Here is an 11234-nt window from a genome sequence, read left to right on the forward strand (position 1 = left end):
AACCTGACGACGTCATAAACCCTCTCTGGGACCATAGCTGTCCGAAGTCATGAACCACACCAAACCCATATTGGCTGTCCGTGTAAATCGTTACACGGATCTTCTCAGCTGCCAAACAGGCACGAGTCAAAGCAATGAGCTCGGCCACCTGCGCGGAGTGTACTCCTTCTAGACAAGCGGCTTCAACCACACCTGTGATGGTGCATACAGCAAACGCTGCTCTCAGTCGACCGACACTGTCTCTTAAACATGAACCGTCCACAAAGAAAATCTCATCTGAAACTGGGAGTGGTTCATCGACAATGTCAGGTCTCGGTTTGGTGCATAGTTCCGTAACGTCGAGACAATCATGGTCCTCACAATCTTCATTATCATCTATTTTGGGAACAGGTAACAGTGTAGCAGGATTTAAAACAGCACACCTCTTCAATGTCACATTATCGGCTGCAAGGATAACTTGCTCATACCGAGTCAACCTATTGTTCGTGAGGTGCTGCGTTTTAGTCCTAGTCATTAACAATTCAACAGAATGTGGCACATGTACAGTAAGAGGATGACCCATCACAATGCTCTCACATCTCTCGATGCTGACACCTGTTGCCGCAACGGATCTGAGACATCCGGGCAACGCAGAAGCTACTGGATCTAAAGTAGCTGAGAAATAGGCAACTGGTCTACGGACACCTCCATGACTCTGAGTTAACACTGCTAATGCGCAACCTTCTCTTTCACAGCAGAACAATGCAAATGCCTTGTTGTAATCCGGCATTCCCAACGCAGGAGCACTACATAAGGCTTCTCTCAGCCTCAGAAATGATTTCAAACAGTCGTCGTCCCATGGTACCGGATCACTTACATCCTTTCGCGTCAGCCGCTGTAAAGGCTTCGCTTCAAAGGAAAAGTTTGGGATCCACTGGCGGCAATAGCCCACCATTCCCAAAAACATTCTAACTTCCCTCTGCGTCGAGGGAACTGGCATTCTCAGAATCGCATCAATGCGATCTGGAGACACCTTTCTTTTACCCTTTTCGATTCTGTGCCCCAAATACTGTACCTCGGGTAAACAGTATTGCAGCTTGTTTGGAGACACCTTGTGACCATTTTCTCCCAAGAAGTTCAGCAACGCAATTGTATCAGTCCTGCAAGCGTCTTCTGTTTCTGACGCAACAAGCAGGTCGTCAATGTATTGCACCAAAACAGAATTTCGCGGCAACACAAGACTTTCGAGATTCTTCTTTAGGAGCTGATTAAAAATCGATGGGCTCTCCGTATACCCCTGTGGGATACGACACCACGTTAATATACGATTTTCTAGTCTAAATGCAAAAAGAAATCTGCTCTCTTCGTGTAGGGGAATCGAAAAAAATGCTTGACACAAGTCAATCACCGTGAACCATCCAGCTTCACATGGGATCTGAAACAGTATCACAGATGGATTCGGTACCACTGGACAACATGGAACGACTATGTCGTTTATTTTCCGCAGGTCTTGCACTATCCTGAACTTCCCACTTGGTTTCTGCAATCCCATAATGGGCGAATTACATGGACTACCCACAATCTCCACCAGTATTCCCTGCCTAATCATAGACTCGATCACAGGTTTAATCCCAGCAATCGTTGCAGGGGATAATTTATACTGAGGGGTTCTCGGGAATTCCGCGTTTGGCTTAACCTGAATCTTCACTGGTTCCACTCCCCTGACTAAGCCAATCTCCTCTCCACTTAGGTCCCACACGTCAGCCGATACTGATTCCCTCAAATCCTGTGGAAGCTCTTCCACTGTCAAAGCTGGGTACATTTCCACGCACACCCGCTGATTTGCAACCTTAAAGGTCGCATCCTCGTCTCTTGTCTGCACCTCTACTCCTTTCGGGGTACAGTAAATGGTGCAATTGAGCTTGCACAATAAGTCTCTCCCCAACAAACAAACAGGACTAGAATCGCACACCACGAACTGATGTCGATCCCTAAAGTTTCCTATCCTAACTGGAATCGGTTCTGTCAAGGGACTAACTATCCTTTTGTTCGCTACTCCAACCACTTGTATGCTTTCTCCCGAAAGGGCTACACCCGGAACTACTGCTGATCTTATAGTTGACCTGGTAGCCCCCGTATCAACCAAAAAGGTAGTAGGGTGTCCGTCGAGTTCTGCTTCCACGAAGGGTCCTCTCTGATCCACCTCTAGAATAGCCCTAAGTATGCAATCATCGTCCTGGCCTAAACTCAACTGGGCCAGCAAATCCACATCTTTTTCCTCGCTTACTTCAAACATGGGCATCTGTAAATAAGTTCGAGCTCCCTGCTGTATGTTCTGTATTCTGGGTGGCTGGGGAACCTGCACTTGCGAGATGCCGGTCCCCCCTTGCATCATTCTCGGTACAGTCACCGTCTGTACCTGTTCCGCCCCAGGGACCTGACCCATTCCTCCCTCCATCTGTGGCTGATTATAGGGGTTCAAGGGACACTCGCGCCTCCAGTGTCCCACCTGGTGACACTGGTGACAAGCTGTCGTCTTTTTCAGTATTGCTACATCTATGCCTGTCCTAGGGTCTACGGGCCTCGGCCTCCCCTGACCCTGCACGTTCTGATTCCCTGTCTGGTAGTTTCCCTGTCTCCTCACCACTGGACCCCCATTCGGCGGTCCCGCTTGCATCTGAATGAGCAATAGGTTATCCTTCATCTTCTTGTGTTTCGACTCAATCTCATCCGTGCAGTACCTGGCGTACCGCAAGATTTCATCTACGGGCTTATTCTGCCAACAGATTAAATGCTGCTGTATCATGAGACTAACCTCGGGCTTCAAACCCAGCACGAACTTAGACACAAACTGTCCCATATCCTTCGTTTCCAGCTCATCTAGGCCACTGTATTGCTTAAAAGCCTTCAAAAGTCTCTCATAAAACTCATGTACTGTCTCCTTAGGCTCCTGCACCGTCCTGTCTATTTTCACCCAATCAATGTCTTGGGGTGAAACCTTCGATTTCAACCAGGTAATCACTTTCTCATACAGTCTCATCACCGCAGGCGACGGACCATTTGTAATCATATTCCTCTCAGGCTCATAGTCCGGCCAATCAACAGCAATTTTACATGCGTTCCACAGATCTCCTGGAACCACAATATCAAATAAGGTATTCAGGTCTATCCACAATACCTTCGAAATCTTAACAAAACGCTCAACTTGCTTGTACCACTCTGCAGGCTTCTCCCTGAGCCTGGGAAAATCATTCGTAAATGATGCCAAATCCCCCCTGCTCCATGGTACATGCACATACCCTCCATTCGCCACCTCCCTCAGGGGAAAGGTCTTTGCTAGTAACAACCCTTCACCCGGGGTCCCTCCTTCCGCTCCCCTAGAGGTCTTTTTCTTTGACCATTTCTCTTCCCATTTATCCAGCGTCAGCCATGGCCGCATGGCTAGGACCAATTCTCTGGCATGGGACCTCAATCCAACAACCCTCTTCTCCTCCAACTCTCGCTCAGTATAATGCATCCTATGGCTTCCTTGCAACACCCTAGTCCTGGATAAATCCACATCATATTCCTTCGCCAATCCCCTCAATTTCTCGTGTGCCATTCGTGCTTTCCGCGTCACATCTTTCGCCACGAAAAACAGCTCATCTGGATTGTAAGATACTATCCTCTCAAGAGGTAGACTTCCATATATAATTTCATCTACCTCTGCCTTGAGCCTTACTATGTCTATCATCCCTGCCTTCAAAGCTCCTTTCAACACCTGACAACTTGCTCCACGTCCCTCATCATATTCGCATTCTGGTTCCTTCCCTCTCCTCTCTTCTGGTGTTTCTATGGGAGCAGAATAACTCTTAAAGTCATCTCGAGTTTTCTCTGCTTGGCCCACATTCCTGTTCAGGTGCCTCTCCGACGGTACCCATGACCTTAAATCTGATCTCGACTCCATCAGAGTCCTCGGCCTCTCCGATCTCTGGTCCTCTTCGCCCCTAGATGTATCTGACACCGCTGCTAATGGTGTACTCCATTGGAAAGGGCTTGGAGGTCGGGCCGTTGCCCCTTCCAACCCACTTTCCCCGCTTTCTCTCCTCGTTCTTTCTGCCACTCGTTCTGACCTCTCTCTTTCCTCTGATTCCGGACTGTATATCGACACAATCGGTCCAATGGTGACCGGTACCCTCAATGCATCCGGTAACCTCATCTCTCTTTCAATCCTCCCACTAGCCTCAGACTGACCCTGTGAACTCGCTGTTTCAAACGAAACCAACCCCTCTACTCGGGTCTCGGGTTGGATCGTTACCCTTCTAGCTTCTCCCCTCTCACCCCACCTATCATCCTCTCCGTCCGGATTATAAGGAGGTGGTCTCTCGTCTAACAGTCTTTGCAATACCCCATCATCGGAGTCACTCTCCTCTTCCTGTGCTTTCACATGCCTTATCCCCGTCGAGTCTATCAGCAAAGGGATACAATTTCTCTTCCTCAATTGTCTGCACTCTCCATCTTTTCTCCGCTGCGTCCCACTTGGCATCCTGAAATGCTCTAATCGACTTCCTCATCCTCTCCTGACTTCTTCCCTTTTCCTTATCATGCGCTGCTCTAATCCACGAATGTAATGCTTCGAACTGCGCCGGTCTTGGCAAGGGTCTTAAGGACCCCATCACCGTCTTCAGTTGGTACAGCACCGCTAGTCTAAATGAGCCATACCTCGGGAAAGCTAATTCCCCTTCACCTTGTGTAATCTTGTGCCAATTCTCAATCCAAACTATAGTATGTAACCCCACATTCTTCGCCATGTAATGTGCTGGGGTGTCCTCGGGAGGGGCTTCTTCTCCCTCTCGCACAACCACATGTTTATCGCCTCTACACAATTCTCGCAAAACCCTGAGACACTTCATGATGCGCGAATTCGATCTCACGCTCTGTTTACTTCTTGTTCTTAAATCCTCCAATAACAGCGCGACTCACACCAACCGGCCTATCACAGCGCGACACCCTCTGACGTCACCTTCCTCCGTTCGCAGCAGTTCCCTTCTCCAAACACGTTTCACGCTTGCTCTCGTCCCATTCATACACTGAAATAACCAATTAAGTTACTTCTCTGGCTGTCCGTCCACAGCCTCTGACTGTTCGTCCACAGTCTCTCGACCTTGTTGACCTCGTTTGGCGCCCGTCTGCCCCCGTCCGGCCAGACAGATCGCCACTGATAGGTTACTAACACTCCGATCCGCACACAACAACCCACGACCAGCGTTAAGTTGCCATACACACACCCGTTCGCTCCCCCTATCTCGGTCCAGGTGATCGATGGTACCTCACGATCTCCTTTGGGTGGTCAACAAAATCTATCTCGGGTGTCTTCTACACCACAATTCCCGGGCTGCGCGCGCTCACAGCCTGATCTCACAATCACACGACATACACATCAACTCCGCAAGACATCACACAACAAATCAGCACCGCAATCTACAACATCTCATTTTCATACTCACTCCTGGAACTGCTGCTTTCGGCCGCGCTGCTACTCGCCGTCGATGCTCATCTGCTGCCGTCTGCTGCTCGCCATCTGATGATTCAGCATCACTTATCGTCTTTTGGGCCTCGAGGATCACTTATCCTTATCTAATCTAATCGTCCCTCGCTATCGGAAGTAACCATCCGTTTCTGCTACCAACTGCTCCGGCCCATTTTAGTATCTCGCAATTATCTACTAGAACCCACTCTGGTCGGATGGAACTTTTTACTTGCCCAATAGCGTAGAGGGAATAAACACAATTATCAAAATTACTGTCTACAAATTGCCATAATCAAGGACGCGAGACTTAATCTCTTGGCTCTCTGGCTTTTATTATCAGCATAAAGATTTGAAGATACAGAGTCCTCAATACGAGGCACAACAAGTACATAGGCACTAACACAAATGCTACCCTACGGAGAATCCGCATACGGCTAAAAATAACTAAAAGCACAATTTCTAAAAGCATGAGGTAGAAAACTACCAAGCCAATGTCGATATTAGGGACACTGGACCATACCATCTCTGTCCCTACTCTGTACTAGATGACATCCCTACTTAGCAATCCCCAAGACCCTCAATCAAGTAAAAGGTGTCAGAGTGAAACTTCCTAAGAAGTCTTCACTAGAGAGCTTGATCTAAGTTGCCCCCTCTATCTCTTCGCCTAGCCTTCCTCTGCTCAGGGCCGCTCTGCTCTGCCTCCACCCTCGGGGCGCTGTCCCTAATACAGAACCCCAAATCCCAGAACACGCCCTTTGCGCCTCCTCTTCTGCGGGGTCGACTTTCAGTGATTTTCCACAGAGCGCTGTCCAGTTCCATCGTCCATCGCTTGGCCTTGAGTCCCAGACGCCATCCGCACTAGGAGTTACGATTGGCACATTCCAATGCACTCCCATGTCTGGCTTTTTCTACATAAGTCAATTTGTGAACAAAGAGCTTCTCTACTAACGAGCAACTGTCCTTGCACCTGGGGTGAGATCATGCAAGGCAGACATACTTCACATCTTTTAACTTGCAATTTACTACAGCCTAAAACCTCTACTGGAATAAATCCTTTTTGGCCTATTGCCCTTGGCTAACATAAGAAAATACCAGGCCTTTCGCCTCAACGATATATGCGAATTCTGGCCACTACTTCGGTTACACAAGCAGGTCTAAATCACAGTATTGACATTTACGTCTTTCTTTCATGTGTGGTCAAACTAAACAGTCTACAGACACGAATTCTAATCTACACGTTTTAACATCACATTGTTCAAAGGACTAAACTCTATGCATTGCTCCAATATATACATAAGATGCTTGTACATAGCTAACACTTCTATTGAAATCGACATAGGTTATACAATTCTTAATACATTGCACACAAAAATACCTGAGTACACATTTGATTATATGCGGGTGCCGACTAACAGTGAATATAACGCACCCCTACGATTTTCAACCTTCTAAGCGCTACATCAGATGCATTAAAAGGGATTTTTTTAAGCGTGAACTTTCGAAACATTCCTTCCCACCCTCCCCCGCCCCGGCCACAATGGCATTCGTAAACCAAGAGGCAAGTCAGTTGTCAAGTGTACCCTAAAAGTGCCACATATTCTTATTATAAATGGAGCAACATTATAGTCTATTAACTCAAGCACAAGTGGTTTTTGAGGAGGGCAAACCCTGAACTCACCTATCTGAAGGTGCTCTCATGTGTTGTGTGACAGAAAAAACAGAGGCTTGGAATTAATGATTTGCCTTGGGTGACACAATTTAAGAACAAGCTAGCCGAGATTGGTCACTGTTATCTTGTTGCCCATTGTGCAGTTCAACCCCGTAGATGACTCTATTCTTCTTTTTTTTATATAGAGTTGTATATAGCTCAACTTGACCTGAATCGGGTATCAGAGCACTTTACATAGCACCATTTGCATTACATGAGGACTGTCTTCCTTTTTACATCAACAGTTAATGCTTTGTCTTCAGTCCTCGGTGCAGGAGGAAAGCATGATGGCAGGCACAGCCCACAGGAAAGCTCGGCTCGTGTTGGGCTCCAGAGCCCAGGCAGACCTCGAGCTGAGCCAGAGCCAGGCATCTTGCTCGATCCTGGCTCAATCTTTCAGTGTCTCTTCGACCTTTACTGGTGCAGCGTACAAATATTCTCATGAGCCCACGCGCGCATGCAGTGACAAATGGGAGCAAAGCAAATGAGAGCAATGCTGAACCTAACAAATGGTAAGCTATAGGCGAGCTGTAAGCCCACTGTATGGAAACAAAAGTCTTGCAGAGACAGCGCATGCGCAGTCTAGGCAAACCGTAAAACACGTGCTATGCGCCAGGTAGCGCATACGTGTACCTGCAATGGAGACAACACAGCATGGAAAGTTGAACTAATGGGTTTGAATTTGCTGGCCTGTCTTTCAATGCACAGAGATTGATGGCAGGTTGGGGATGCTGAAATCCCCCAGTAGGCAGGTTCAATGCGCCTGGAAGGCCCCTGATACCCCCGTCCTCCCGCTTAGTGAGAGACCCTGTGGGCACAATGACTATGCATCACTTTATATGTGGTGCGTGATGAGTGCATCTCCCCATAGCTCGTTTCCCCCGAACGTAAAGCTGTAATGTAGCACCGGCTCAGGGGTAACAGCATTGACTCAGTTCCCTCATTGCCTAAGAACACACTCCCATGCAAATGAGGGAACACTCCCTTGGGATCTCGCCGGTACAAAATGTGCACCAGTATGATTCAGAAGTGAGCACACAAGCGCCTGCAGCCCTTTCTGTAATGCAAAAGTACAGTGCGAGCAAAAGAAAAAGGCACAGATGGCTGTTACACCCCCAGTCCAGTTCTCTTATACTTCCTCAGTTGTGTACTGTAGTGTCCTGAACAAATATTTACACAATAGCTCCTTCAACTAAAGTTAAGATGTCAAAGTCACTGTTCAACACAGATATACAGTATGCCTCTACATGAACACAAATTGTCTCCAAAGCTTACCATGGCTTACTTATTTTAATTGGTCCTTTGCGAAAATTGCAAGTGCAAAAATATTCACAAAAAAACGACAAATTAGTACAAAATGCTGAGTCTCTGGAGTTAAGTACAATTCCTATTACCATAACAAACATACATAAATATTTACAGGAATCAAACAACAAATTGGTAAAAAAAATGTAAATATCTAGGGTTAGTACAATTGTTATTACTAGGGGTGGGTGATAAACTTTGCTCCGCCTGGGAGTTCACGGAGTTTTCGTCACTCTGCATTGTGCTTGGAGGGCAGAGAGTTTGTCAAAAAAAACTCTGCCCACGCAGCGTAGCGGAGTTTACCGGCACCTACCACTATAATTTATTCACATTATGATCTCAGAACGCCCCTGCCACTGCCCACAAGTAGTCACCACTGGTTGGATCGCCAGAGTCAAATGATGTCACTTCCTGCAATTAGATAAAATGACTAGTTACGTCTGGGCAATTGCATCAGGAGGAGGAAAGGTACAGAAACAATATACGTTTTTATTCGGTGTGCACTTCCGGGTTGCTATCATCTCCTTCTCCCCAAATCTACTCTTTCAGTGCCCCAATCGCCCAGTCGTCATGGGCAACCAGAGGCAGGTTAGGGGCTTTCTTTGTGCTGGCTTTTTGGGCAGAGCTGAGGCAGCCACGCCCGGAAGTGCAGGTCGACCCCCAAAGGATCGTGCCCCTTTCAAACACCTGTCGATAGCAATATGCACTGTGAACTGGAGAGGGGGATGCCTGATGGCCGTGGCAGGCCATGGAAGAATCGACAAAAGAATGCACAGGAGAGCGGGTCTCCTGAAAGTATGCTCCAGAAAGAGGAGGTCCATGGGGGCCATGAGGAAGCTACCCTTTTCCTCAGTGAGCTCCTAATGAGATCAGGGGCCCAGAGGCTAACGTCCGCTTGCCCATGGAAGAATGAGTGGGTGCCAGTATAGATACGCAAGGGCATCCAAGGCCTTGGCCCAGCAAGAGACAACGCTGAAGCCCTCAAGAAGATGGCCGAGAATTGGGCAGAGCTGAGTCCAGAACAGCACCGACTATTCGAAACCTGTGCCGCAACCCTCCGAAAGAAGTGAGGATCTGATTTGGCAGCCTACCAGGTCTTTAAGATAACAGATAAGTTGAGTTGGTTTGAGTTGCTAAGGGTATGGTTGTCTGCGGTGTTTGGATTGCTGGAGTTTTTGGGTTGCGGGCATGTTTTGGCTGCTGGCATGATTGAGCCGCTTGTGTTTTTGACATCTGGAAGTTGCTGAGATATTTCTTTGATTGCTGAGCTGCTTAAGTTGCCTAATATTTAGTTTATTAGGTTTGATTTAGATAACAGTTGTTTTTGGTTTATGTAGGTCACTGAGGTATTGAGAAACTGCGATCCCTGGACAGCTGTAGGTTTAGGCACTTTGGGCTCCTAAAGAGCGTGGATTGCTGAGGTCCCATCCGTTGCTTTTGGGGATGAGGTATTTCGGTAGCTTAGGGGAGGGCGAGTACAGCAACTTTTTATGCAACTCCGCAGAATTCCGCATAGTGCAACTCTGTGAGCTCTGCCCACCCCTAGTTATTACCATTATTACCATTAGGAAAGTTCAATAGAACCCACCCACCCAGGATTTTTTTAAATTAATTGACTAAGGTCGCTTCTCCACCCCATGACTGTTTTTTTTCCTTTATACATTCACCATGGTTCAAATGCAAAAATGTCTTTCCTGAGCTTTTCCCACTCCATTCCATAATATATTTTCTGCGCATGAACATACTTTTACTTTGAAGCCAGAACATATGGCTTGGTATTTAAGTGGACTGGACTTCACAGGTTCACAAACTGGACTTCACAGGTTCAAAGAACCCCCATCTAAATATTGTCATCAACACTTTTCTTAGCTCAGGCTTTAGATCATTTTATATAAAGCAAGAGGTAGGTATTTCATATTACAATGCAACATCGTGTTGCCTGGCTGAAGGTGTCTTTTGTGTCACCCATGATACCTTTGACAAAATCTCTGTAGGAGGCTGGCTTAGCATATGGTGCACACTTATTCAAGTGGTGCACCTTGCACTAATCCAGGCAACCCTTATGGTGGTTTTAGTTGCCTTTGATAATCATAGAAATCTCTCAAAGAGGTAGCTGTGAAGAGCAGCCTTCGGGCTCATCTTGAAGGAGTGTTAAGCAGCTTGTATTTCCAGTTTAATCTGTAGTGTAAGCTAAATGAAAAAGAACCACACAGTGTTTATATAAATATATATAATATATTACACAACACTCACTAACACATTGGTATATCTCCTACCCGGAGATATTAACACAATACACAAGAGTACTTTAAAAGCAATCAGGTAAGTAGCACAAAATACAGTGATCTCCATGGGGAGACCAAACCATATACTAAGATAGTGGAATGCAAACTGCAATGGAGGATGGGGCTTGGACCAGAAAACCCAGAGGAGCCAGGGGCCCAAGGAACCACCCAAGTTAAGTACCCAGGTACCCCACGGAGGCTGTGTGCAGAGTGGAAACACAGCTGCATGTCCAACAGAAGTCAATGGAGAAGCAGTGGTTGCAGTTTTAGAGAAGAAAGACCCGTCCTGGAGGACCCCGAAGAAACCCTTTGGAAGACAGAAGGTTGGAGAACCACCACACCCGTGGATGCCCCCAGAAACCAGGTTACCTGCACCTGGGAAGCCAGGTACATAGGGGTGAAGTGACGTCGGAACCTGCCGTAGACTAGGGGTGGGCAGAAAACTACG

Source organism: Triturus cristatus, chromosome 9 (assembly GCF_964204655.1).
Source record: "Triturus cristatus chromosome 9, aTriCri1.1, whole genome shotgun sequence".
NCBI lineage: Eukaryota > Metazoa > Chordata > Amphibia > Caudata > Salamandridae > Triturus > Triturus cristatus.